This window comes from Sciurus vulgaris, assembly GCF_902686455.1.
Source record: "Sciurus vulgaris genome assembly, chromosome: 4".
NCBI classification, from domain to species: domain Eukaryota; kingdom Metazoa; phylum Chordata; class Mammalia; order Rodentia; family Sciuridae; genus Sciurus; species Sciurus vulgaris.
Genome location: NC_136464.1, coordinates 102,559,164 through 102,586,915, shown reverse-complemented (window position 1 = coordinate 102,586,915; position 27,752 = coordinate 102,559,164). Strand labels below are relative to the sequence as shown.

The 27,752-nt window shown below is 37.6% G+C and overlaps 1 protein-coding gene across 5 annotated transcripts in view; it reads right to left on the bottom strand.

Annotated features, from left to right (window-relative positions):
- TNFRSF19 (TNF receptor superfamily member 19) overlaps positions 1 to 15,457 on the bottom strand; it is a 94,035-nt gene extending 78,578 nt beyond the window's left edge. The window contains exon 1 of one of the 5 annotated variants that reach the window (XM_079138868.1): positions 14,919 to 15,457. The gene's annotated coding sequence lies outside the window, so the exon portion shown is untranslated. Of the gene's footprint in view, positions 1 to 6,808; positions 7,123 to 7,179; positions 7,332 to 14,918 lie in introns of those variants that run through there. The other 4 variants (XM_079138867.1, XM_079138870.1, XM_079138866.1 and 1 more) reach the window with 4 other exon arrangements.
- Between the last annotated feature and the right edge of the window lie 12,295 nt (positions 15,458 to 27,752).

Genomic DNA, 27,752 nt, shown 5'->3' with positions numbered 1-27,752 from the left:
TTTGGGAGCACTTTAAATTTTGGGTTAGAGGTTTTTCAATCTGTAATGTCAAAGCATTTACCGCCAACAAGACAAAAAAGAGACTGATGGTGAGTCAGTATGTGCAGAAGACAAATAGTGAAGTGTTTCTTAGCAATATCACACTGAGACTACACATTTATAAAGAGATAAAAATAGAATCTGTCTCATAGGGTGCAGTGAGAATTCACTGGAAGAATACACAAAAGTGCTTAACCCAGCGACTACAACAGAATAAATCTTACTCAGTGATGGGGCTGATGTTTGTGTTGTTGTTGTTACTGGGAACATCACTAATTAATTAACTGCATGAAAATGAACAGTTACTTCACCTGGGGTCTCAGTGCCTCACCTCTCCATAGGGCAGGGTGATAGTACCCACTCCCCGAGACTCCAAGAGGAATGAGTGAGTTTACCAGTCCTAAGGCAATTAAAGGATTTTAAGCACTATATAAGTGTTAGCAATTATTGTCCTTCATGCTATGATTATCCTTAAGGATCAAATGAGCCAATATGTGTGACAGGCCTTGAAGACTGTGAGACCAATGTGAGACATTTGATGAACTCTAGATCTATAGACCTGCAGAAAGCATAGGAAAGCTAAGAATTCACAATTTGAACCAAACATTTATAATGTCAAATACTGTGCTAATGCTTGATAAAAGTCTAACTTTTTTCTCCTTAACATCATACTTTCAAGCAGATATATATCCCCATATGATGGGAGGAAAAGAAACAGGTGAAAAGACATAAATACTAGAACTGATAAAAAACAAACTAAATCATGCCTGATGATTCCAAAACAGGGTTTCGAGTCAGGAGGACTGTATAACTACTGACCCTTTCCATTAGGGATAGTAGAACCTCATCAACACAAACTGATGATAGGTATAAAACAAATAACACATTTAATAATTTCTCTATTTAACCGACTTTGGGTAAGCAGTTATCAGGTACCTAAAAGGAGGCAGCATTGGGTTGGAGAGGATAACACAAAAAGTTGCACTTGCAGGCAGTTCACAGCTTAGCAGGAGTGGTGGTCTCCTAAATTGCTTTTAATATAGCCTGGCCAAGGAGCATTTAGAAATAAACAATTTTAGCTGGTAGAGTATTATGAGTGTGACCTTGAATTTCCTGGAATAAAATGAAATTCCTGACGAAGTTCTTGGCACTTATAAAGAAGGAAAATTTAATAAAATGTGTTTAAGTAATAATATTTAAATAAAAATAAGGTAATTAAAGGTTATTTGTTGAAATTGCTTTTAAATTCAGAATCTGGCCCAAAGATAGAAAAATGCTTCCATATGTTTAAGAGTTCTATTTATTTGGGATTGGCATGAGACTACAAATTATTGTATGTACGAGGTGTCTGTCCATTGGGGTTTTCATAGTCTGTCAAAATATCCAGACCAGACAACATCTACTAACAATACAGCATCTATTTTTGCAGAACAGTGTGTAGCTGCACTGGCCCTGGCTAAGCACTAAATAAAGGTTAATAATGCCTTACTCTATGCTAGTAGCACAGAATTTCTGCCTCCACTATCTGCCATTCAGCAATACTAAGTAGGTTGGCAGTATCTGGAGAACTAGGCAAGCAATAAAAGAAGGGACCCGAACCTAAAGCACAGAGCTGGCAAACATCCTGTTCAGCTGCACCAAAGTGGCTGCTTATCAAATAAAGCTGCTCAGTCCGCTCATTTGATGAATGGTTACTAATGCAAATGTGTCCTAATTGGCCTCCCTTAAAAGGCACAGAAATCCAACAGGTGCTATAAATGCCCGTCCCTTTTCTATTCCTTGACTAAAATCACAAAAACCTGCACTGGTGTGTCCAAAGGCAAAAGGGCAAGGTCTCAGAGGTGGTAGTTTATGGGAGTGTTGCTAGGGGGAAGCAGCTCCAGGTTTCATTTCTCATTGGCTAAGCAGATGACTAGATCTGTCTATCATGCCTGCCCCCACTAAACTGTCTAAGGTGTCTGGCAACTCCCTAAATCTAGGGTGGGATACCCATTCTTTGTGTTTCCATCGTACCTTGGACTTAATGTCACTGCCTCATTACCTGGTTACTTCTCTTTCTAGCCCTTGTGTTACATCTAACTGGCACTCATTTTTTTTAGCCACGGCAGCATGTGATTTTAAAATTTATTTTTTTTGATATTAAAAATGAAGAACTTTGGGACTGGGGTTACTGCTCAGTGATAGAGTCTCATTTGTGTGAGGCATTGGGTTCAATTCCTCAGCACCACATATAAATAATATGAATAAAATAAAGGTCCATCAACAACTTAAAAAAAAATGAAGAACTTTCATGAAACCGACAACATGGCAATGACAAGTCCACATCAAGGCAACATGAGCTGAAACTGAGCATCAGGTGCCTTTTTGGGGAAGAACACACACTTTCTAGTGTGCCTGTCCCCACTATGCTCTGCTGTCTTACTGGACCTCCTTCACTGATGTTAGCACCCATCCAGTCATTCAAGTTTGCCACCAATTGGGGTCTGGGGACTTCATGACAAGGAAACCAATTTCACTCCAGAATGGTAACTTATCCAAAGTATGTGCCCAATACATGTTAATAAAGAAATTCATGAATTAAGGATAATATTTTTTCTCTTAGAGTTATAAGGGAGGAAACAATATATGTGAAAAATATGAGCAAACATAACTAAAGATTGAAAGAAAAGTTACTGTGGTAGAGCCAAATCCAGGTCAAGATCCCATTTCTTTAGTATAGTACTCTACACTCAAGGCTGAGCACCCTTTATCCAAAATGCTTGGTACCAAATGGTTTCAAATTTTTGATTTCTTCAGGTTTTGGAACATGTGCATATACACAGTGAGGTTTCTTGGGGATGGGACCCAAGTCTAAACATGAAATTTATTTTTGTTTCATATATACCTTATCCACATACCCTGAAGGTAATTTTACACAGCATTTTAAGTAATTTGTGCATGAAAGGAAACTTCATGCTGTGGAATGTTCCACTTGTGGAGGTGTTGGCACTCAAAATGGTTCAGATTTTGGAGAATTCCAGATTAGGGATGCTCAACCTGTATTGACAAATATCACTAAGGAAGAAGGTCTGGTATTTATCTTTCTAATTTTAACAAACAATAAGTAACCAACTTTTTCTCTTTTCTGTTATGATTCTGGGGATTGAGCCAAGAGCCTCCTACATGGTAGCTCTACCAGTGAGCTACACCCCCAGCACTTTTTACTAAGCTCTAAGTTGCCCAGGTTGGACTCAAATTTGTGATCTTCCTATGTCAGTCTTCCAAGTAGCTGTGATTACAGGTATGTGACCATATGAAACTAACAATACAAAATTTTTCTGAGAACTATCTTTGTATCTGACATTGCAAACAACCCATATGAAGCTTGGAATAATTTGAATAATCTGGATACTTTTTTCAGAATAAATTATTTAATTTTCTTTATTTTCCATCTCTGAAAAGGTATGTATTATCTGGACGATGCAGTGTGCATGCAATAGGTAAGTTTTCATCTAGTAATGGTGTATTAACATTATGTAATGAAGCTCCATTCAACCCATACATTTTTTAATATGCAATAAGCTGAACCATTAAAGAAATATATCAACACTAAAGTAAACTGGCAGGCTTACAATTTATAAAATCAGCATTGAAATAAAGCCAATGCTATAAATATAGAATGTTACATTTTAATGGTGGAACATAAACTTTGGCATAGAAATATTGTCAGTCCCACATGCTAAAGAATGAAAAATTAATTAGAAATTTAGGATACTGCTGTTTCCAAAAAGGACAATAACCCCCAGCCTCTACTATTCTGCATCTTACCCTTTAATTTCACTATATTCCAAAAATCATTCTTTCTATGTGATAGAGTTGGCAGACCTTCTGCAGCCCAGAAAGCTCACAAAGGTGTGCTGTAATAAGAATATACATATTTCTGTTGGCTGAGGGAGGAGAATAGTTTCCCTTTCTCAAATCATGAACTGCTTTCTAATGAAAATTCTATAAGATTTAAAACTTTCAGTTGCCAAATACAGTATCTCCAATTGCTCCAAAGTTCAAAAACATTAAGGGTCACTGTCAGGCTCCTAAACTTTTTTTTTTTTTTTTAACAGAACTTAACCTAGGGTATGGTTTTTTGAGACGAATTGATTTTCTCTGAGTTGGAGGCACTAACATCTTTGCCCTAGAGAAACCATTGTCAGAATTCATAAAATATTCAATCAACAAGCATATTGTAAATAAGGTACTTTTTCCAAAATTCATTAAAAGTTTCTCTATTCTAAAGAACAAAAAGAACAACTATCATCAATGATGAAGGAAGCTTCAAATATCTACATAGTTGATCTTAAGAAAACTATGTACAATCATCTCTAAAACACAGCTGTCTACATTTTTATTTTAGAAGGAAATCTGGATAGAATCCAAAACTACTCTTTACACCATTCAGAGTGTTCTTCTCCAGTATAAGTAAGCTCCATTCTTTTAGAATTTCCTCATATTAGACCCATCCAAGCTGACTGAAGAGGGGCTAAATACTAATCTTCAGATATACAAGTTCCTTTGTCCCAAGTAATTGCTGATGGACGTTGGTTCCCTTTCTAAACCTCAGGTTTCAAAACTTTGGTTTAAAAGGTACATGCTTTGTGATGTGTAGACTGGAAGATAACACAATTCTGCTTAAACGTTTTACTTTTAAATGTAAATATTTTTGACAGATAAAATATGATGAATGAATTCACCACTCAACCAGTAAATCATGGAAAGAAATTCTGCTCATACTGCTTTACCTTTATTTTTCTTCAGCTAGAAGTTTTCTTTACAAAGTCTATGAACATTTAATAATGAGCTGCCATGGGACAGAAGTATTAACTGTTCCATGACTCTCTTCTCACATAGGCAGCTGTTGATTTATTTATTTGGAGCATACACTTACTGAAGGTGGGCATTCTTACTCAACGTGGAGTCAACACAGTTAAAATATGGTCTTTTCCAGAATTTTAAATGCTTGACTTTAAATATTAATTTGTCAGGTTTAAAATTTTTTTTCTTTTAGCATTAAAATTGATTGGATTTGTTTGGTTGTTTCATGTTAATTTTTGAGGCTGGCTCTGGTCCATGGAGATTGAGCTAAGCTAGGTGCTGTTCAGAGATTTAAATAAGTGCAAAGGGAAACTCAAATTCTCTTTATCAGTGTTAGTAGAATTCCTCACTTAGGTTTTAAGTCTCCAATATGGTCTAAATTTCTACAACAGAGCTATAACTAGTAAATTAAACTAATATATTAAATATACATGTGACATTAGCTATCTCAACTCATTTATACTCTTAAAAATACGTAAATTAAAACTCAGAATCATCCGTTTAATCATCATCTGACTTATCTTCTATTCTTTTGAACAGCTTCTTTCATAGCTACTTAAATGTTAGCAATGACCCTTATTCAAGTCTTTTGATAGGAAAGGCATTTTACACTGTAGTTTCTAGTGAATAAGGGTCTTTCATCTATCTTTAACTTCAACTTCAAGATCCAGCCCAGCCTGAACCGTCAAAAGACACTCTAGTGGGGAAAAAAAAAAAAAAAAAAAAACAGCAACTTCCATTATTGTACCAGAAAACACTAACACAATATCCCAGCTAACACCTACTGTAAAAAAAAAATTCTACAGTCTACAAAGTCATATGGTCTTGGTAATAAAGTAGATGTCATAAGATATTTTCATTGATTAAAAAGAACTTACAGAGCTCATGATAACACTCTATGTATTGATGTCAAGGTGATATTTTGAAAATGCATATCTATGTTCTATATTATCTTCAGAACAACTTGATAAAAATACACAAAGAATTATGTTTAGTTACTTACATCTCTGAATATATCAAAAACAGTCTTCTATATTAGAACTCAATTCTCACCCTTCTCATTATATATTTTTAAACTAGATAATAAGCAGTGCATGAAATAAAAAAAAAATTTTGAAAGCTGCATTGGCAAAAATGCCTGAGGTGAAATTCTTCCATAGACAACATACTTAGTAAATCCTGAACTAATGCAATATAATCCTCACTTTCGAATCTAAATATCTGCTCATGAAATAACAACACTAAAATAAATTCTTCTGTTTACATAAGTCATGTTTAACAATACTTATTTCCTGTTTATATAAAGAAATTGTCTTGTAGTCAAAGAAACTCATTGGAATAAAAACTATGTCTTCATAAATATTCTGGGTTAAACTGTTTAAAGAAATACTGAGCAATACTTATGATTGTTTGCAAACTGAGTCCTGTTATTAAAAGGCAAAAAAAAGTGACATGAAATTTTCACAATGATAGATGTTAAATGTTGATTAATTTACTACAGTCCAATCAGATGATTAATTTACTACTATCAAATCAGATCACAGAATTTTGACCCCACCAAACTTTAATCTCTAAGAATATACTAGCTAAATTTCTATTCCATGAAATGACATGCGAACATTAATAAGGGCTGACTTCTTTTCTCTCTAAATCTATTACCTGCTCTGCTCCTCAATGTACTGGTAAATACTGCTGACGTTTAAGAATCTTTTCTTTTTCCATGGAAGGAACAGGATAGAATTAAATGTTCTCTTATTACCTCCTGGGCTGCAATTCTGCAGTGGAGCCTGCAGATAAGTGCTCCAGAGACCCACCTTCGCGTCGCGCGCCAGTCAGTGCGCTGGGGAATACCTCCCGCAAGGACGTAGGGCAACTACGTGTAAGGCCCGGGAAAAGCATTATGCATATTTATTTATATACTCACATATATTTGCTCTACAAGCAGATTTTCTGTTCACATGATCCCTAGATAAGAAGTCTAAATGCTGTCATTCCCATCGCCAAAGGAGATCAGCCGGCGTTCGCAAGATCTCGGCCCTTCTGCGGCTGCGGGCAAAGCTCTGCATCCCAGTGCCTCCTTGCCAGCTGCCCCTGACTGTCACTCCTTCCTGGGGTCTTGTGGCCCAACACAGTCTGCCCGCTCCCCTCTTCTACAAGTGAGCTGCCCCGACTGCCCTCTCCCTCCGTCAGGCAGTCGCTTCTTCTCGAGGCTCCTATCTAGAAAGGATCAACCGTGAGCAAGGGCTGGGGTCCCCGCGCAGCGCAGCTCAGTTCGGGGAGGAGCTGGGCACCTACCTTCCCAGTCACCAGCAAGGTCGGCTGGCGCGCCTCGTCCTATCCTGTGGGTCCGAGCTGAAGCCAGGGACTCAGGGGTGAGCAATACCGTTCTGGATGAGGGCGCAGGGCGCAGGTACAGGGTGCAGGGCGCAGAGTTGGATAGGGTCCTTTCTACGCGCGCAAGCGGAGTACCTCCCCGCGCCGCCGGCTCGGCGCTCTCTGGTAGCCGGGCAACGGCCGCCGCCTCCCGGCGCCCCGCCCATCGCTCCGCCCGTCGGTTCTCGCCCCGCCCCCCGCTAACTTCAACTGGGCTCCTCCTTGCTCTTCTATTCAAGTCTTCCGCGCTGGGTGGGGTGATCAGATCCCAGCAGCTGCAGAAGCAGGTGAATGCGGGAAGGTTAGGGGAGAACAAGGGTAGAGGATGGGGTAGCCAAGACCACCAAAAGCATGAACTTTCTTTGGAGAAAGGATGGAGCCTTCCTTTCCACACCGGGTGTAATTCCCCAGGGCCTTTGTGCCTTTCCCGTGCCGTTTCACATCCTATGCAGAGTCCGCTTCTGCATAAGAGGAAAATTCCTACAAAACGAAGGTCAGATCTATGAGTGTGGCACTTTCGCTCGGGTAGGTTAAGATCATGATGGCCAAGCTATCAGCCACCTCACTGATTAACCTGCAGTTTTTCAACAGATACTCTCACAGGGCTCACTCACTGGGCAGAATCCTCCATAGGGCAGGGGGTACGTCCTAGCCAACACGTGTCCCTCTCCTACATGCCAACCTAGTCCAGCAGCTAGTCACCCAATAAACCCAAATATGCCGACCCGAGGACCTGGAGAACAGGGTCCGGGCTCTGTGACTTTAATAGTACTTTGTGTCAGGTTATTTATATAACCTCGGCTTTAGTTCATGCATTTACGAAGCAGAGCTAATAATGCCTACTTTACTGTTGTGTTAAAAAAAAAAAAAAGGTTAAGTAGATAATCGTGGGGTGAATGAATGACTTGTTATCAGTAATTGCACATCTTGTGATCCCACATTTCAAACAATGTAGTGTAACAGGTACCTGTGAAAAATACTTTAAAATGTTATCATTCCTAAGTATAACACTTCAATATTTTATGCTTTAAATATAACATGTTTGGAACATAAATCACAACAATGACTTACCTGTAGACAATTTACAAATGCTGTGCATTTCCTTACTTGAACCTCAAGGTACCTGTGTATTCCCCTAGCCTATCCGCTTGCCCCCTCACCTGGTACCCCTAGAACCTCCATGAGCATTACTCATATACTCTTTCGGCACTATGTTGAAGTAATGTCTCTATTGTGTTCCTTTCCCCAACTAGATTTTAATCTCTTTAGAATGCATTTTACTTTCTTGATATTCCATAGCCTATAACATAGAGGATACTGAATTTATCTTTAATAAACTGAATTGTTGCTTCTTTCTTTGCAAGGTCTCAGGCATTCACCTTTCTGCATCTCTTTCTCTTCAGGTCCTCCACCTCCACCACAGTCCAAGTCCTCCCAGTCCCTCACCAGAATATTGCCACAGCCTGTATTCTGTTGCCTGCCTTTCAGGTTGCCACTATTCAGTGAAGATTTGCAGGTGGTTCCTCCTTGTAAAGAATAGCTTCCACACTCCTTTGATTAGCATTCAAAGATTTCCCGCTTGGGCTCCACCCACTTTTCCAGCCTTATCTTTCTCTCTCCTAGACCTCCACTTTATATTCTGACCAAACTGGTCTGCTTGCCTTGCCTCATATGTGCCCTGAAGTTGCCCTTCCTTGGATTTCACAGCTTCCTCTTAAAGCTCACACATCTTCCTTTCTGACTTCTTTCTCCTATGTCAGGACCAACTCCAAAGTCATGACTCCTATGAATTCCCCCCTAATTATGAGCTATAATTCCTCTCTACAAAGTTTGGGATACTTTAGCACTTGCCACATCCTGCCTTGTGTCATGAATATATGTGGACTTAGTTTCTGTCCCAAGGACTTAAAACGCTTCCAAAGAAGGAGCCTATTTTGTTCTAACTTGTATCTCTGATAGTATCAGTCATTCAAACAAATGTTCAATGAACATTTTCTGAACAGAATTCAATCTGCCAACCCAGGAACAACTTTCTCTGACTTCAGCCAAGTGCTCCTTTCCTCTCTGACCTTCTTTTGTATTTAGAGACAGTAGCACATTATTTAGTTCATTAGTTCTTGAATCATTTCATGTGTCTTTGATTGATCTTCTCAGCCTGTTAGTTCACTATGGAGAGAGACTCCATTGTGAATGCACATGGGCTTTGGCACCAGACAATCTGGTCTTGATGCCAACTTGGCAATCACTAGTTGTATAACCTTGGAAAAGTTGGTTAACTTCCCTAAGTTTCCTGTTCTTCATCTGTAACATGAGTTCCTTCCTTGGTGGTTGTTAAATACTGTAAGGTATTTAAAGCACTTGGCTAATACTTCATACATGGTAAGTACTCACTAAATGGTACCATTTTCCAGGGCAATATTTTGCTTTTGTAGGGCATAGGACACTTAGCATCAATCGATAAATGACACCTGAAATAATAATTGACAGTCGGGGGAAAGAGCACCAAACCTCTGCACTCTAGATTGCACATTTCATTCTTTAGAGAAGAGGCCCATTAAGTTAAATAAATATTCTACACTTTACCTTACTTCGAGTGTTTATATGATCTGAAGACAGTATCTTAGCATAAACTCAGGCCCACAAATGAGCATCAATGGCAGTTCCAAAAGAACATATATGATCCTAGGCTCCTTCGGAATGAAAATGATGCTTTGAATTAGTGCTGGGAATATTTTTCACCCCTTAAAAGATTGGATAGAATTAAAGTGTTGAAATTTTTACTGGAAAAGTCAAATTGCTATGAGGATCTTGGTAGAGGTGTTTGTTTTTAAGATTTTGTGTAAGGTTCATTTTCTGAAGCTAGTTTTAACATTATCTGAGCTGATAAAAAATGTGTTTGTTTAGGATATTTTCTCCACAAAGTTGAGCTAACAAAGTAACATATTTCTTGGACAAAAATCGTTTCAGGGATAAACTGGCTCACTGGAATCTCAAGTGGGAAATTGCCTGACTCCTAGTAATCTGCATTGTAAATCACTATTCCTTGGCAAAATGAAATAGAATGCAAATTACTTGAGAAAGTATGGAATTTAATTGGTTTAGTTCACAATGCTTGGCACATAGTAGGTATTCATTAAAAATTTGCTCATTGAATTAATAATTGGGAATGAGATTCTGAAAGGGTGATAGTTTGCCAAATACAGTTAGGAAAATAAAGTGAAAAAGAACCCTCAAGACCCAGCCATTTGAGTCATACCCAGCTCCCTGTCATGTCAGTTATAGACTATCAGTGGAAGGTTGGAGAGGACTGTGAGACCAGAGGCTGAGTGATAGGCTCAAGGTCATGCCAAAAGTTACTGATAAAACTGGGATCAAAATGTGACCTCCCTGAATCCTTACATAATCTTTACTATACCAATAGTGCATAAACCAATATACATAAAGATCAGGAGGCTGTTTTGTTTATATAATGTTAAACTCATTACATTTGTAAGTTGGTATAAGTTGCAGCATGTACATTGATCTTTATGAGTTCATGACATGTTGGACCCAACCATCTCCATTGGCTAGACTCTTCATGAGTTTAGGGAGAAAAGAGATAACGATGTCTCTGTTTCCCCATAAATGTGGTGGACTCATCCACAGAGGACTAGGTTAAGGAACAGGCTGAATGGATGACAGCCTATATGGTGTAAGACTCTGGGACTGTCAGAGAATTGGGGATATTGAACAAGATGAAGAAAACTGTACTTACCAGAAAGCCTCTTAAAGAGAGAGGTTTATTTTGGAATAAATAGTTTTATAGCATCACTTAGCCCCCCACCTGCCCTTCCCTCCCGCTCATGTCTCATCAAAGAGCAAATTGAATTTGTGATGTGTGGTATAAAGCTACCTGCTCAATCTAGAATGTGAGTGAACTCAAGTAGCTTGTGATGGTAGTGGGGACATGAAGCATGGCCACCAGGGAGCTTCCTGTCCCTGCCTTCATCCTTCTCATCTATTCCTCTAAAGTAGGCTCACAAAAATCTAAAGAATCACTCTTTAAAGGGTCACCAAATTGTTAGCTTTTCCAGAGTGGCTTGGACTGATGTTGCCTTCACAGGGAGAGATTCTGACTAACCAACGGTGGTACTTGAGTTCAATCCAGTCTTAAAGCTGAGGATGAATGGATTATGTCTTGAGATTGTATGGCTCAAGATTCTAGGTCAGCTGAAGCAAAAGTCTACTAAAAATGTTTAGTCATTTTTATAAGAGGTATCAAAAGAGGGAAAGAAAGGGAGGAAGGAAAGTAAGGAGGGAAGGGAGGCAGAGAGGGAGCGAGGGAGGGAAAGGAGCAAGGGAAGGAAGAAAGAAGGAAAAAAAGAGGTGGAACACATTATTTTGGTCAAAATTTTGGCTATAATGTTTGCTGACAATCAAGTTCAGCTCTATGTAATAGAAAGAATTAACAGGCTAGCACTAGAAGAAAAGAATCTAAGATTTGAAACCAGATTCTAGTGCTGCTACTTAATTACACTTGTGATCTTGCAAATGTTATTCAACTCTTAAGACTCAATATCTTCATCCATACAATAGGGACAAGAGATTTGTTACTAGTGAATTGAAAAGAGATGTTTAAAAAATATATTGTTAGCATGCCTGGCACCTAAGTATTCGAAACCTATTATGAAACTGATTAATAATTAGTGAATTAATAAATATTAGTGAATGTTAACATCTGTAAGGATTTACATGAGCCTTTATAAGGGTGATGACATATTGTGAGGGTCAACTATTTGGTCTTAAAAGCAGCATATAGGCATAAAATTTCATCAATAACTTAATTAATTTTTAAATCACAAGAAATATTTTCCCCAAGATGGGAAAAAAAAGAGTTAATAAAAGGCATTCAAGGATTCACAACATAATCAAATATGGTATGTAACATGTATCATGTATGAAACCATGTTGAATTTGCAAACTGAAATTTCACAAAATTCCACTGCAGATCTACATTGAGGAATAATAAATTTAAATCAACTATTAAACTTTTCATGGATTCCACTGGCATCTCCTAAAAAATTATCAATTTTTTTAAAAACACGCATATGTGTTATGTAAACACATACACAGAGACACACACACATAACCTCACATGGCATTGATATATTCAATTTTTTAATAAAAATTATTTTCAATGTATGGTAAATTACATGTTGTAATTGTGCTTAGATAGCTTAGAAATACAAAGCAAAGGAACAGTTGGGAATTAATTGGACAAATCCATTTGAGTGACAGTTCTGTCATGGAAACAAAAAAAAAAAAAGGACTGCAATAGGAAGTGACTATCTTTATCCTTCAAAACAACATTGTTCTCTGATCAGCTCCACAGTGCATTTGTTTTAGCAGTTGTTGGAAAAGAGCCCATGCATGGTAGACTGGACTAGTCCTCAGAAAAGTAGCTGTGTGACCTTAGCTAATATTGCAGTTACTTTTCTATCATCTCAGTTTCCTCATCTGTACAATGGCTATAAAAATTCCAGTCATGCTTATTTCATGAAAATGATCTGATCAACCTCCTCACTTCACACATGAGAAAGCTGAGTAGTGAAGTGACTCTCTTAAGGCCACATAGCTAATCAGTGACAGAATCAAGACTAGAAATAAAAGTCTTTTGAAGATGGCCTTTCTGAAGTAACAAAGCTGCCATTGAAGCAATGGAAAGGAAAGTACTTTGAAAAATGTAATATAAGCATTCTGTTCAGTACAAGTATGGAGTCTATCTACTCAATCCCAATCAAGGTCATCTTGTGGCAATTAATTAAGAAATGCCTTTTAAGACTGTATCTATACCTTCAGCAATAGCCATCTTTCTTTTAAAATCAAATGCACTTTGTTTCAAATCTCTACAAAGACACAAGAAGTAAACAATTAACTGAATTAATTCAGACACTGAAGTGGGCTTTTCAAGGACTTGACTTGCCCAAGCTAGTTTTCTACAAAGCCTAAATTAATCAGATAATTGCCAATTCTCTCCTTTGTTTTGTGTTAAGAAGAGTATTCATTTGTTAAAATGAACCTAGTAACCAAATAAACGGTCATTTTAAAAAAGTTTTAAACCCCAAGCCTGAACTAATGAGCAAGTTCCCAAGCACACTATTTCATAGGTATCACTTGTAGGCACTACCTTAAAAACACTAACTTTTCTTCTCTGAAAGTGAACATTAATACTGCCTTTTTGATTTAAAGAGGACTTTTAGACAAAGTTTTAAAAATCAGAATATTATCAATATGACTTGTTGCATTATTGGTAGAAAAAATTTTAAAATGATCTCCTGAGTAAAAAGAGTTAAATCTTTCAGATTAAATTCTTACTGACAGACTTTTAAAAATATAGTCAGTTTAGAATGGTCTAAATAATATCAACTTAACAACCATCAAAGTTTTAAAATTAAGCAAACAATGCTAATTAACCTCCTAATATCAGGAGGCAAATTTAGAAAGTCATTTAATTAATTGGCTCTGAAAAATTAATTACATATGAAATGAGACTCTTTAGATCTTTCCTGTTTCATCAGAATTTCAGAGTCAAGAATAACTGGTTTTATGGCTTATAATTTCTTTGTGGCTCAGCTAGCATAAAATAGGCTATTGTGATGATAATTAAATATTTTGACCAAATAAACTTAGGACCAGAACATTAAAACAAACCAGTGTGCACGTGGAGAGATCACTTTCCCCTCTATTGAGTTCTTGCATTTCAGTCTAAAGATTTTACTTTGGGGAGGGGAGAATATCATTGAATTGACAAAGAAATAACAATTAACTTTGAAATTCAGTGCAGCAACATAATTTGGTTTTGTAGAGCATTAACTAAAATGAAATTGTTACTAAAATACTTTATGTAACATAATAACTGTTGATTACTCAGATAGTTTTCCTAAACAGTTGGCAAATTGTAACCTACAACAGCTGTCACTATAAATTAAAAGTAAATGTTAATTTAGGAATATTAACCTTGTGAATGTTTCACAAGGCTTGTGCTATTTCCAAAGGTTACAGAAAATCACTAGAGTATTTTTAGCCAAACCTAGTGCCACATTTCCCCCACTGTTTTTAAATTCTTCGGTTTTACACATAAAAGACTTTAATCACACTCCAATGCCTTTTCAGCAATTCCCTTGTGTATACAAACTGCATAAGGAAATGTATTTGATAGATTTACATCTTGGAGGTGAAAGAGTAAATAAACTAAAGAAATAGGATTGCCAGAGATCCTTTTTTCCTTTTTATATGAGACAACAAGGAATGCATTTTCAACAAGCAAAGTTCTACTGCCTGTTGACTAACTACAGTAACCTGTAAATACTTAAAGCAGTTACAGTGTACAGCTCTCAGGGACTAAAGCAGCGGTTGTGTGCTAAAGCTAGTACTGTTCTGTTTTGTCCTGTTGGAACAACTTATTTCTAAGTAAAATTTACATGACAGATTGCAAACCCTCTTGTACAAACTACTGAAAAATTGCATCAAGCATCAAATTTACTCTGATGCATACATACAGCATAATGTAGTATTCGGCTACAGATATGTTCATTCTTAACTGATTAAAATCATCATTTTCTTTCTTAGAGCACATGTGGAAAAATGCAGTGGAAGCAACAACAAAAAATAAAACCCAGTACCTGCAACTGCTGAGATCCTTCCAGTACTCACCCTTTCGGCAGCTTGGTTTCTCCTTGGCAGCACTTCTATGCCAAATGCTTCTACCTTCCCAAAAATGTGTGTCAGCACAAGCCCGGACGAAACTTCAAATCCAGGAAAATGAAATTAACCATGCAGATCAAAGACAGACGAGCAGGGAGATGAAATGCCTGTAATCTGATCAGTGATCAGTTGCTGAACATCAAAGGCTGGGCCGAGCTTATATATATGCACGGATATCAAGAAAGTTCGCTTTCAGCAGGTAGGTAGTTACCCTCCCGCCTCCCGTCCACACATTCTTTTGTTAAACACGGATCACGTTGCTTTCCTCTTTTTTGCAAGGAGGCAATGCCGGTGGTTGCCCCATGCTTGGGTTGAGTGGCTGGATCCGGAGCTTTCTTGGTTCCCAAGCTGTGTTGTGGATTGTGTGTTGGAAGCTTTTCCTACTGCCAGCGGGCTCTGCTTTATCCCTTTCATCTCGCTGAACTGCAGATCCCATGACATCATTCAGCGCCCTGGGACTGGTAGGAGAGCTATAATTCAGCCTGTGGGGGAGTTGCGCTCAAGAGAAGCCAGAGTTTGCCTGATTTCTAATCACCTTCGTCCATTGTGCCTCCCATAGGACGGTTTCTGTTATCTGTCTCCCAGCTAGAAGGGACAGGCAAGTGTCCCTGATGAATGGGGGTTCCAAATGACAGCATTTAATTGCCTTTTGGTTGATTAAAAAAAAATCGCCATTTCCTACAAAGACTGTATGTCAAAGATTCAGAATAGTTACACAGCAGCATTTCATTCTTAGACCATTTCCCCGAACACTCAGGTTACATTGACAGAGGGACAGGATAACATTTAATTTGTTTTTGTTTTCGATGCAACAAGTCTTTAAGGATATTAAGGAAACTGTCTTTCCTTGAAAAGTAAATTATTAGGATTTGGCTATCAATCAAATGGTTTTCATTAAAACAGTTAAGGAGGAGAAAACTGATAATGAATTCATTAGAAGACTGATGTCTGTCACCCTCTCACTACCAGCTTGTGCAGAAGCTTAATTTTAGTCTTATTCTCAGTTTGGGGCTCTGAAAATTCAATTTTAAAATGTCTAATTCTTAGGCATAATTCATTAATACTTCTTGAGCATTTTAAAATTCACAAAAGAATGAGGACTTACCCTTTGATTACTTGAAAGCTGTGTTCCTTGTCTTTTAGGGCTTTCCTCAAACTCACAGTGTGGATTCTTTAGTAAAACATTCACCACCTTAGTCTAATTTTCCATATTTTAAAATTAAATTTATTGTGTATTACTTTGAATTTTGTTACAATTTTGCTTAACAGTGGCAGATTCAATACAGTAAAATTATCTTATTTTCAGTATTTAATGAAATAGAAAAATAAGAAGAAATTTTATCTTTGTACAATCCAGGATGTGGTGCATTTCTAAACTCCAGCTAGTTCATTCATGGAATGAAAGAAAATTATTTCATTTTATATCCCCAGCACCCAAAATTTATAATGGAAACTTATCAACTTTTAGAAGGTCAGTAAGAAATATTTTTGGAAACCTTAGAGGACAGTAGAATCTAATCTGTCTTTCTGTAAACTCCTTTAATGGAATTCATCTAATTTTTTTGATGTAATATTTGAAGATAAAATTTATGATGTGTTTATTTCCAAACTTGTATGATTTTTTTTTTTTTTTTCTTTACGGTGCTGGGGATTGAACCCAGGGCCTTGTGCTTGCAAGGCAAGCACTCTACCAACTGAGCTATATCCCCAGCCTTTGTATGATTATTGAACAAATTTTAGTAGCAAAATATTTGATTTCAACAGTGTAGGAGTTAAGTATAACACATAAATAGTTCCACTTATTTTTTAATATTTCTTCTTTAGTCCTTTTCTTTTCAGGGGATGGAACCCAGGTCCTCACGCATGCTAAGCAAGCACTCTACCACTGAGGGATACCCCAGCCTCAATGTTTCTTTCATAATTTTTCTACATGAGACATCATTTCTCAAAGGCAGCTCAGATTGTGTTTTAACTAGACATCATGATGCTTTATGGCTTCCCTAAAGCAGACTGGGAAAATTCTTGTAGCACCTGGACTCCACACAACATTTCCTGGGCTCCTTGAACTCATGAACACAAAGAAAATATTTACAAGGAAAAAATGATTCAAAGAGGTCAAATGCTCATTACTTTTTTTTTTTTTTTCATCTTTAGTTAATTTTAAAAAAAAATTGTTGCTCATTTCCTTTCTGAGGTATTTTAACTCTTCCTCTAGTATGGAATTCATATTGTATCAACCTGGGATAAAGATTACTGATAAACTGATATGTTAATGATAGTAACTAGATGCTGTGTAAGGAAGGTTCTTCAGACAAGAAAGTGGATCCTGTCTTTATAGAGTTCAGCACCAAGAGAAATGGATGAGGGACTGGATTGGGATTCTCATAGTTCTATTGAAAGGTCGCAGGAAGTATTTAAGAGCAGGACCCAGATGAACTCGCTATTTGAGTTATCCTCAATTTATTCAAATCTCACCAAGCAAGATGGGTTGTTGAAGATACATCTAGTGATGCAAAATCACCATCAATGGAAGAGTTTCATCAAGTCACTGAAAATGATTTTGAATGGGTCCTTTTGTGGTCAAGAACCCACGTGTGAGATAAAAGATTAGGGCCCTGTCTGCCCAGGTGCAGAGTGGGGCTAAAGGCTGGCCTCCAGTGAGAAGTGACCTCCTGACCCGTGGACTGCACTCAATTAACAGAATTCCCTTCATCCTGAGATGGGCCTGGACTATTGTTATTTCGGAACAACACTGTGAAGGGGAGTATTTAGACACTTTCTAACCCCAAGAAACCTAGATTAGTGAAATTAAATCTGATGCTTTGGTAATAGCACATACCACTACACTCTATAGACAGTCACATGGCACTAATGGTGGGAATTTGTTCTGGGAAACGTGTTGTTGAGTGAACATCACAGAGTATACTGACACAAACCCAGATGGTGTAGTCTACTACACACCTCAGTCACCTATGTGTATGTGTGTGTGTGTGTGTGTGTGTGTGTGTTATAGCCTATTGCTCCCAGGGCCACAATGAACAAAACAACATAAAATTAGATCAAGCTCAAGAGAAAAATGATACAATCAAGTGATGATATAAATATGAGGTGTATAAGACTGCTGGCAGAATAATGTGGCATACTGTCTTACCTCTTGTTTTCATAAATAGAGTGAGTATACCCTAAAATAATAACAAAAAGTACAATAAAATACATAAACTAGTAACACAGTCATTGATTATCAAAAGAATAATGTACTGTACCAAATTTTACATGCTATATTTTAGGCGACTAGCAGCACGTGTTTATATTAGCATCAACACTCACACACACACACACACACATGAGTAATGCATTACTATGACACCATCAAGTGACAGAAAAATTTCAGGTCATTACACTCTTATGGGACCATGCTCATATGTAGTCTGTCACTGACTATAGCATCATTATGTAGGCATGACTGTGCTCACCTATTCTAATAATACTGAGTTATAGAATTTTACTAATGACTCCCAGTGCCTTGTCACAGTACGTATAGCCTATCTTATTCTATTTGCCAAATTGCATTTCAGCCACCTGGCTGTATAATGGAGCTGGGGCAGTCACCTGATGCAAAGTAGAGAGCTCAATGCTGCAGTTATAGCATTATGACTGAGACAACTTCAATTGCCCATAAGCAAGGATGGAGGTGACTTTCTGAGATTCTCAGTGGTCAAGGGCTTAAGTCCCCCAATTGCCACTGTGTCTTATTTTCCTGCCATCACCTGAATGAAACACACTTTCTTTGTTTCATTACCTTGATAGTAGATCATGTGAATTTCTAGAATTTTAAGATATCTATTTAGGTAATATTTTTCCCCCATCAAGTTTCAAAGTTTTGGGAGTTAGTTATAGAAAACTCTAGAAAAATGTCAACTTTAACTAAGTGTTCCGAGGATACACCCTGGATTATATCATGTAAGTACAACTTCATTATATAAATTGAGAGGAACCAGACTGGGCTCAGTCATGTGTGAGTGTGTGTGTGTGTGTGTGTGTGTGTGTGTGTGTGTGAACAGTTTTAGACTGATGGAAAAACTGAGTGGTTAGGACAGAGATTTCTGATATACCTCCCCTGTGCTTGCACAGTTTTCCCTATTGTTAGCATTTGCATTACTATGGTATACTTTCATTAATTAATGAATCAGTATTGACACATTATTAGCCCATATCCATAGCTTACACTACAATTCCCTCTTCATGAATATAGTTCTATGGATTTTGAAAAATGTATAATGTCACATGTCCTCCCTCAGACTCATAGAGAAGAGTTTCACTGACTTAAATATCCCCTGTGAGTCACCTATTTATTCCTCCCACAGAATATAGTGGTTCTATATATAATATAGTGTAATATAGTGGTAATAACAACAGTAATAATTAACTGATTCAGCAGATATATACTGTATTCGTTCATTTTTATGTTGTTATAACAAAATACCTGAGGTTGGGTACTATATAAAGAAAGGTTTATTTGGAACACATTTCTATTTAAGAGAATGACACTGATTCTGCTCAGTTCCTAGGAGGACCTCATGGTGAAACAGGTGCAAAAGACATCATATGGCAAGACCAGAAGCCAGAGAAATTCAGAGGCCCAACTTGCTTTGTATAATAACTTATTCTGGCAGGAACTTACTGGGGTCTCTTGAGAACTACATTAATCTCTTTTGAGAGCAGTGCCCCAATGACCTACCTACTTTCCATTAAGCTCTACCTCTTAATGGTTCCACCGTCTCTCCATATCACTGTGCTGGGGTCCAAGTTTTCAGTACATAAATCTTTGGGAAACAAACCACATCCAAAACACAGTACTCACCCCTTCCCCACCCCCCACAAAATTGGAGATTAAAAGTATGAAGTGTCCTCAAACCACCCAACTGTAGCCCTGCTACCTTCTGCTCTCCAACTTTGCTTAAGAGATTACAAATGTGTTCTTATTTGCCATATTGCTCTCCAGATACTTTTCTGAACCCAGGATGACTCTCAGACAAACCATTAAACTTATACTTTATAAGCAGCAAAATGATTTCCATTTTCTTTTCTGCTTGTTTCATATTTATCATGATTAACATACTATGAATCTTAATTCTGAGTAAAGGTCAATAGTGCTAACAAAAACTGCTGATGGAATGGAAAGAAAATATAGAAGTAGACACAAAGGAACAGTTTTCAGAATAATACCACCCTCACTCACCAGAAAAAAGATTTTTGTTTCATCAGGAATTAAAATGTTAGATTATGATAGGCCTGTCCTTAAAAGTCTACTTTAAGAAATACTGATATAATGTAAAAATATTTAATAATGCAACCATGTATGCAATTGTCAGAGTATCTAGCACTTAATTGGGTGCATAAACACACATTATAGTTAAAATTCCCAATTAAAATCAGGAGCCAGGTGCAATGGTTCAGAACAACAACAGGAATAACAAGCAAATTCCGCAGATATGGTATTAGTCCATTTTATGTTACTATAACAAAATACCCAAGGTTGGGTACTTTATAAAGAAGAAAGGTTTATTTGGAACACATTTCTATTTAAGAGCATGACACTGGCTTCTGCTCAGGTCTTAAGAGGACCTCATGGTGAAACAATTGAAAAAGACATCATATGGCAAGACTGGAAGCCAGAGAGATTCAGGGTTTATAATCCTAGTGGCTTGGGAAGTGGAAGTAGGAGGATTTCAAGTTCAAGGTCAGTTTCAGCAACTTAGTAAGGCCTTAAGCAACTTGGCAAGGCCCCATCAAAAAAATAAAAAAGAAAGAAAGAAAGAAAGAGAGAGAGAGAGAGAGAGAGAGAGAGAGAGAGAGAGAGAGAGAGAGAGAGAGAGAGAGAGAGAAGGAAGGAAGGAAGGGAGGAAGGAAGGAAGGAAGAAAAAAAGAAAAAAAAAGAATGAAAGAAAAGAAAAATATCAGAAAAACACAAAATATATTTTAGGGGAAGAAGTAGAATAGAATAGCCCTGCTAAGTAAAACTGAGTTGCCAGGGAAGGTGGTAGAGACAAGACTTTACTTTAGGACAATGAGAAATAGGCTAAGAAAATGTCTAGAAATCAGCTTTCACTATATTTTTAAAGCAAAATTTCTAAGGCCAGATTAGATTTTTTTTTCTGTTTTACTATTTAAAACAGAAAATAAAGACAGTTTAACTGTGAGAAATCCTAGTTGCACAGCCATAATATCACCTCTGAAAAAACAAAACTAGTTTTGAGATAATTTTATATTTATAGAAGAATTGCAAAAATAGTACAGAGAGCTCTCATACATATGTGAACATCTTAAAAAACTATAGGACAATTGTCAAAATTAAAATATTCATCTTGGTCCTATACTATCAAACCACAGAATTTATTCAGAAATTTTACTCTACAGTATATAGTTCTACAGGTTTTGACAAATTCATAGATTCATGTATCCACTACCATAGTTGCATACATGTGTCAAATCTCATACGGTCCCTGTGTGTTCAACTCCTCCCCTTACTCCTGGCAACCAGAGATCTCTTTTCTCTTCCTGTCATTTTGCTCTTCCTTTATGGGATTGCTAAGTCATTCATATGAAAGATAGGTTTAGTTTTGTGGTAATCTTCCAAACTTTTCCAAAGTGGCTGTACCATCTTACTTCCAACAAGGTAACACATTATTTATTCCCTAAATAGAAAATCACCTTTTCACACAAAACATATTTGGTGGCACAGGTGCTACTTCTCACTAGTAGAAATTGACTATCTTACAGAACACTTAACTTTATCAGAGTTTCAGCCTACCTTGTGTTGGCCTCAGAGTTTAGCTTCTATTTATTTTTCAGCTTTAAAGATATCTGAAAATCGAGTAAGAGATACAGACATAGTTGGAAGTAGATATAAGGAATTTTGTGAAAGGAAAACTATTCTAGCCAACTTTCCACTTTTTAATGTCCTAATTAGAGCCACACAGCTTTGGTGGATGGCTGGCCTCTCACATCTGGCTGCTTTGGCTGGAATTCCAAGGCTTCCATGTGAACTTCTGAGTATGAATAAGTCACTTTAAGCTTCAGCTGCCTTATTTCTGAAATGGGGAAAGTAAGAGTATGTGAGTCAGCTTTCCATTGCTATGATAAATACCTGAGATAAATCAACTTAAAGGGAAGAAAGGTTTATTTTTACTGACAGGTTTCAGAGGTTTCGGACCATGGTTGCTTGGTGATATTGCTTGGGCCTGTAGTGGCATGTTACAGCATGGCTGGAGCACATGTAGGAGGAGGCCTGTTCACTTCATGGTGGCCAGGAATCAAAGACAGCAAGAAGAGGCTATGTCTCAATATCTCCTTTGAGAGCATACCCCCAGTGTCCGAACTTCCTCTTGCTAGGCCCTGCCTCTTAAAGGTTCCATCACCTCTGAGGACTAGACCTTCAACATATGAGCCCCTGGGAGACATCCAAGGTACAAAGAGTATCTACCTTACAGGGTTCTTGGAATCTTAGAATTGCACTACGGTTTATAGTAATTATGGAACCCACACTGACTTTCAGCTACTTAAAACATTGCTAAGGGACTGGTGGTATTTACCTAGCATATGTGAGACCCTGGGTTTAATCCCCAATACTGAAAAAAAATGCTTTAAAAAAATAACCACTTCATTTTGGATTGTAGCAGGTGAGAAAGAAATGTTTCCCTTTGAAAGAAAAAGTCACTGTATTCTGCCTTTTCTAAGCATTTCTCACATTGAAGCCAAAAGATACTTTGCATTTTGGCTAATGATCTATTTTATAGCAATTTGGAAGTGAAATTTCACTTTCCAATCAATACTTTTATTTTTTAAAAATTGCTGCTCTGATGTTATAGTACTATACAGTTGAAAAATCCAAAGAATGTGATGACATTTCCAGAAGGGGTACTTCATTCCTGTTAGGATTCAAGGTTAAGTATGTACCATCCTTTAAATGAACATGTGAAATTATAAATGAGATTCTTTCAAAATAAGAAGGGTGTGTGTGTGTGTGTGTGTGTGTGTGTGTGTGTGTGTAAGCTTCAGGCTGACAGGGACTTTCATATGCATGTGTTCAGCTGGACAGTGAGCAAGCATTCCACTCTCTGAGGGGCAGAGAGCCCCAAAAGGGAGAAGGATGTTTGGTCCTTCAAAAGTACCCGAAGTAAAGATATGGCAAAGAGCAGGAGTTTCCATGGGGACAAGCAAGCACCTTTGCAAAACAACAGGGGTGGTCTGAGAACATGAGGTGGGAGGATTGCTGCCAAGAGCAACATTTGTGATGTTTCTACCCCTTTTGTATTTTATTGAGAGACAGGGTCTGGCCGAGTTGCTCAGGGCCTCACAAAGTTGCTGAGGCTGGCTTTGAACTTGCCATCCTCCTGCCTCAGTCTTCTGGACCGCTGGGATTTCACTATTGTCTTTTGTGGATTAAATATCTTTCTAAAATAGTTTTAATTTCCACAAATAGGTAGCTCTGCCAACTTAAGTTATAACTTGTAAATTAACCTAGACTCCTTGGACCATAGGAGTCCCTGAAGGGAGCCTAACTTCTTTTTCACAACGTTGTTTCTACCTACGTATATCAGAATGTATTTCTGGGGTGTATCATTTGCCACCTATGTTATTCACTTAATAGATGATGATAATTTTCCAATGTTACTAAAAATTATTTTATAATATTGTTTTGAGTATTTGTTAACTTGCCTCTTATTCTGCAATACATTTTGCTAATCCTTTGTTTTCAGCATTTATATTTTTTCCATTTTCCTGTATAATAAGTAATGCTTGATAAATATCTATGTTGCCAAAAATGTTAAAATTCAAGTTCTGTTTTTCTCTGGTTACAAACACTGTCTATGTAGAAAAATGGGTAATTATAGAAAAACGAAGAAGTAAAAAAAAAATCATCCAGATTACCCGTAATTCTCATTTATTCTTTTTTCAAAAAAATGATTTAGATGGAAAAAAAAATCAAAGCAAGAAGCAAAAGCCTCATCCTGCCCCAGAAGTAACCCCTGCCAATGGTCATTGCACAGGTTTCCAGACAGATAGTCCTTTGATTTGAGACCACTAACAGCTCAGCCACTTTTGTTGCTTCCTCTCTTTTCTTCTGGCAAATTCTGAATAGAGAAGGTAGCTCCACACTGTGATTGCTGCCAAGAGTGTTCTTCCTTTCCTGTTTATTTAACCTTCTCGTTGGGGTCTTGAGCACTCCTTCAGTGTGACATTTAATACGTGAAATATGTTGCTGCTGCTTTATCTGCTTCATCTCACCACTGCATCTATGGCAAAGCTTTAGGAAACAAACGCCTCTGACAATCACTCCCTTTATTAGGTACATCTCTGACACTTGAGGAGAGGCTGCAAAATAAGACACTGTCCTCAAACGAGATTCCTGAAAGAAAGGTCTCTTGTGTTGGAACAGGACAGAAATCGCACCACTTCCTCTCTGAAGGTCTAGCGTGAAAAGAAGAACCTGACTGAGATCAGAACACCAGAACGGGCGTCTCAGAGGACATGTGCATGCGAACACACGCACCTTCCTCCTCACTCCATGCTGGTCTCTCTATATACACCCACCCTGCCCACCTGCAGAGCAGTTTCCTATGCAGGTGGGTACATACGCCTCACATAGACACCAACAACACATTCCACATGCCACAAACATACTGCACACACACACACATGCACACACACACACATATCAAACACAGGAATAGAAACACACACATACCATATGCCTCACATACATATACACCAGACACACATCTTATATAGACATGCCTTTCACACACACATCACACACCCCACCCCATAAACCTCACACACTAAACACACCTCCCACACATACAAACCTCACACACATGACATGACCCCTACACATACCTTATACCCACACATCACACATACCTCACACACTTAACACTGCCATATGTACGCCACATGCAGGTGTCATAGCACACCTCACACACACCACACACACCCTACCCACTACACATCTTACATCCACACAACATACACATCTCACGTACACACCTTCCGTATATACACATCACACGCACACATACACACCATACACACCAGGTACACAGTCCCCATACAAAGACACACAGTATGCACAGCATACCAATTACACAACCCCCACACAACACACATAAAATACACATACAGAGGCACATGCAGCACACATACCTCACATAGACCTAGGTACCACACACACTCCTACAAGTACCTAGGCACACTTAATTTTTACACAAAAGGTGATCATGCTATAATCACTAATTATAATATGAATTTTTATATTTAGTAAATATCGTTTTTCCAACTATTTAGTTATTGTGAACAATGTGGTATTTAACACTTTTGCCTATGCATGTAAATATTCTTAGTAAATATAAATATTTCTAACTATTTAGTTATTATGAACAATGTTAATACTTTTGCCTGTGTATGCTACTGTTTCTTTAGGGAAGATTCCTAGAAGATTGTTAGGTAAAATGATAAGCACATTTAAAATGTCCTGGTACTGCCACATCACTCTTAGAAAAGATGTATCAGTTCATACCATTGCCAGCATTGCATGGAAGTGAAAATATGGCATTTGCTTAATCTCTGTTAACATTAAATTTTATCAGTATTTTCAGGGTTTTTTTTTTTTTTTTGTTCACTTAGGTGAAAAATATTATCTCACTTTTTTAACTTGCATTTTTTTTCCTTATTAAGTTAGACAGTTTTTCACATAAGTAATAGACATTTGTAAGTCTACTATTATGATTTCCTGTCTCTTTTCCATTATTTAGCCTCTTCTTATTGATTTAAAACAATGATTTTTACTGAAAGGACCAAACAAAAATAAAATAAAATAATTATCTGTTATATTTATTACAAATATTTTCTCCAAATCTGCTACTTGCATTTTGAAGTTGTGTGTATACATGTACATAACACAATCAACTGAATTCTCAACTCAGGGCATACTATTGTCTGCACAGACTCTTCTAGCTTTGTGTTGTATTATGTTGTATTTTACTCCATTTTACTTTACAAGTTTCCTTTCTCATCTCATTTCTAATGTCATTTTCTATTTCCTTCCTTCAGTGTCCACTCTTGTTATGATTCGGTTCTAGAAATGTTCCCACAAAAGCTCACATTTTGAAAAACATGATCCCCATTGTAATTTGGGCATTTAGATAATGATAACTACTGCAACATCATCAGTAGGTTAATCCATTTGATGGAATAGTAATTCGAATGGACTATTGAACGGTATCTTTAAGTACATAAGGGCATGGCTGGAGTAGGTAGGTGACTAGGGGCATGCCCTTGGGAAATACATTTTGTCTCTATCTCCGCATTCTCTCTCTTTCTGATTCCTGGCTGCCATGAGCTGAGCAGCTTTCCTCCACCATGCTTTTCTGACATGAGTCCTGCCTCAGCTCAGGTCCAGAGTAATGGAGTTGGCTGACTATGGATGGAACCTCTGATACTGAAATTTTTCACTCTCTAAGTTACTCTTATCAGGCATTTTGATCACAGCAATGAAAACCTGATAATATAACTCCTGTCCATTCATATAAGTGAAAAAAGTTTATACTTCCCCTTTTCCCTCATTTCCAAATTTCATGTTATAATTAAGAAAACTTGACCTCCCTGAATTAAAATCTTGTTTCTAATAGCAACATCATGCTACCAAGTTGCTTTCTGAGTGCTTAGTTTAAATGCTGAAAATATGTCTTAGAATGTTTTAGAATAATTGCTTATAAGGTATAAATAATTTATTTAGATGTGGCAGTGCAGCATGGTTCCTATGTTAGAATGAATTCACCATATTCCATTTAGAAATCTACCAGGTTATCACCTTTCCCAAGAGGGCAAAGACAAGCATCTCTTGTTACCAAGCCTCTCAGTCTTGGCTCCCCTGACCATTTCTATGGTCATTGGTATGGGCCATCTAAATCTTCTGTATGATCATGAAATTCCCTCTTACCTACAGAGTGGAAAGCAAGCTTACTAACAAGGCTGTGTGTCATCTCACCCCACTGGGTTCCAGCCTGATTCCATTGCACTCTGAGCTTTGTATGCCAGCAGAATAAATCCCATGTCTTGTTTAGCAATGTGCACCCAATGCCTTGCGTGCCCACTACTGGGAACACCCACTGCTGGCATGTAGTGAACATTTCAAGAACATTTGATTGAATAAATGAATGAGTAGGTGGATGCATGTATTGATCTCCTCATGTACCATCCCAGTGTCCCCTGTACCTCCTCAATGCTGCCTCATTGAACAGTGCCCCGTCTCCTCCTGTCCTTGCTCTTCTTCATTCCTAGTTTTGTCCCAGACTCCAAATCCCTTCTACAAGTATGAAGAACTGCTCATTTACGGGTAATGAGTTTCTGCCATACACAAATGGTGGAATTATACATTCGTGAAGGATGATATAGCTGTATATACTGAATTTACTCTCTTGCATGCAAACAGGGTTGAAAAGAATATTCATGTCCACATCATTTGTGTGGTAGGAGGACAGCTTGGACTCTGTTCTCAGTTGGAGACTCTTGGAAATCAAAAGGGAAGTTATTGTTTGTGGTGTCATTTGCCCTGGTGGCTCACACAGAGAGATTCTTGGCTAACCTAGAGATCTTTGTGGCAGAAATCAGACCAGAAGAGGTTAGTGTGCTTTTGACATAGTTCAACCAAGGTCATTGCTTTTTAAGGAATAGAATCTGAGGGCCGGGTT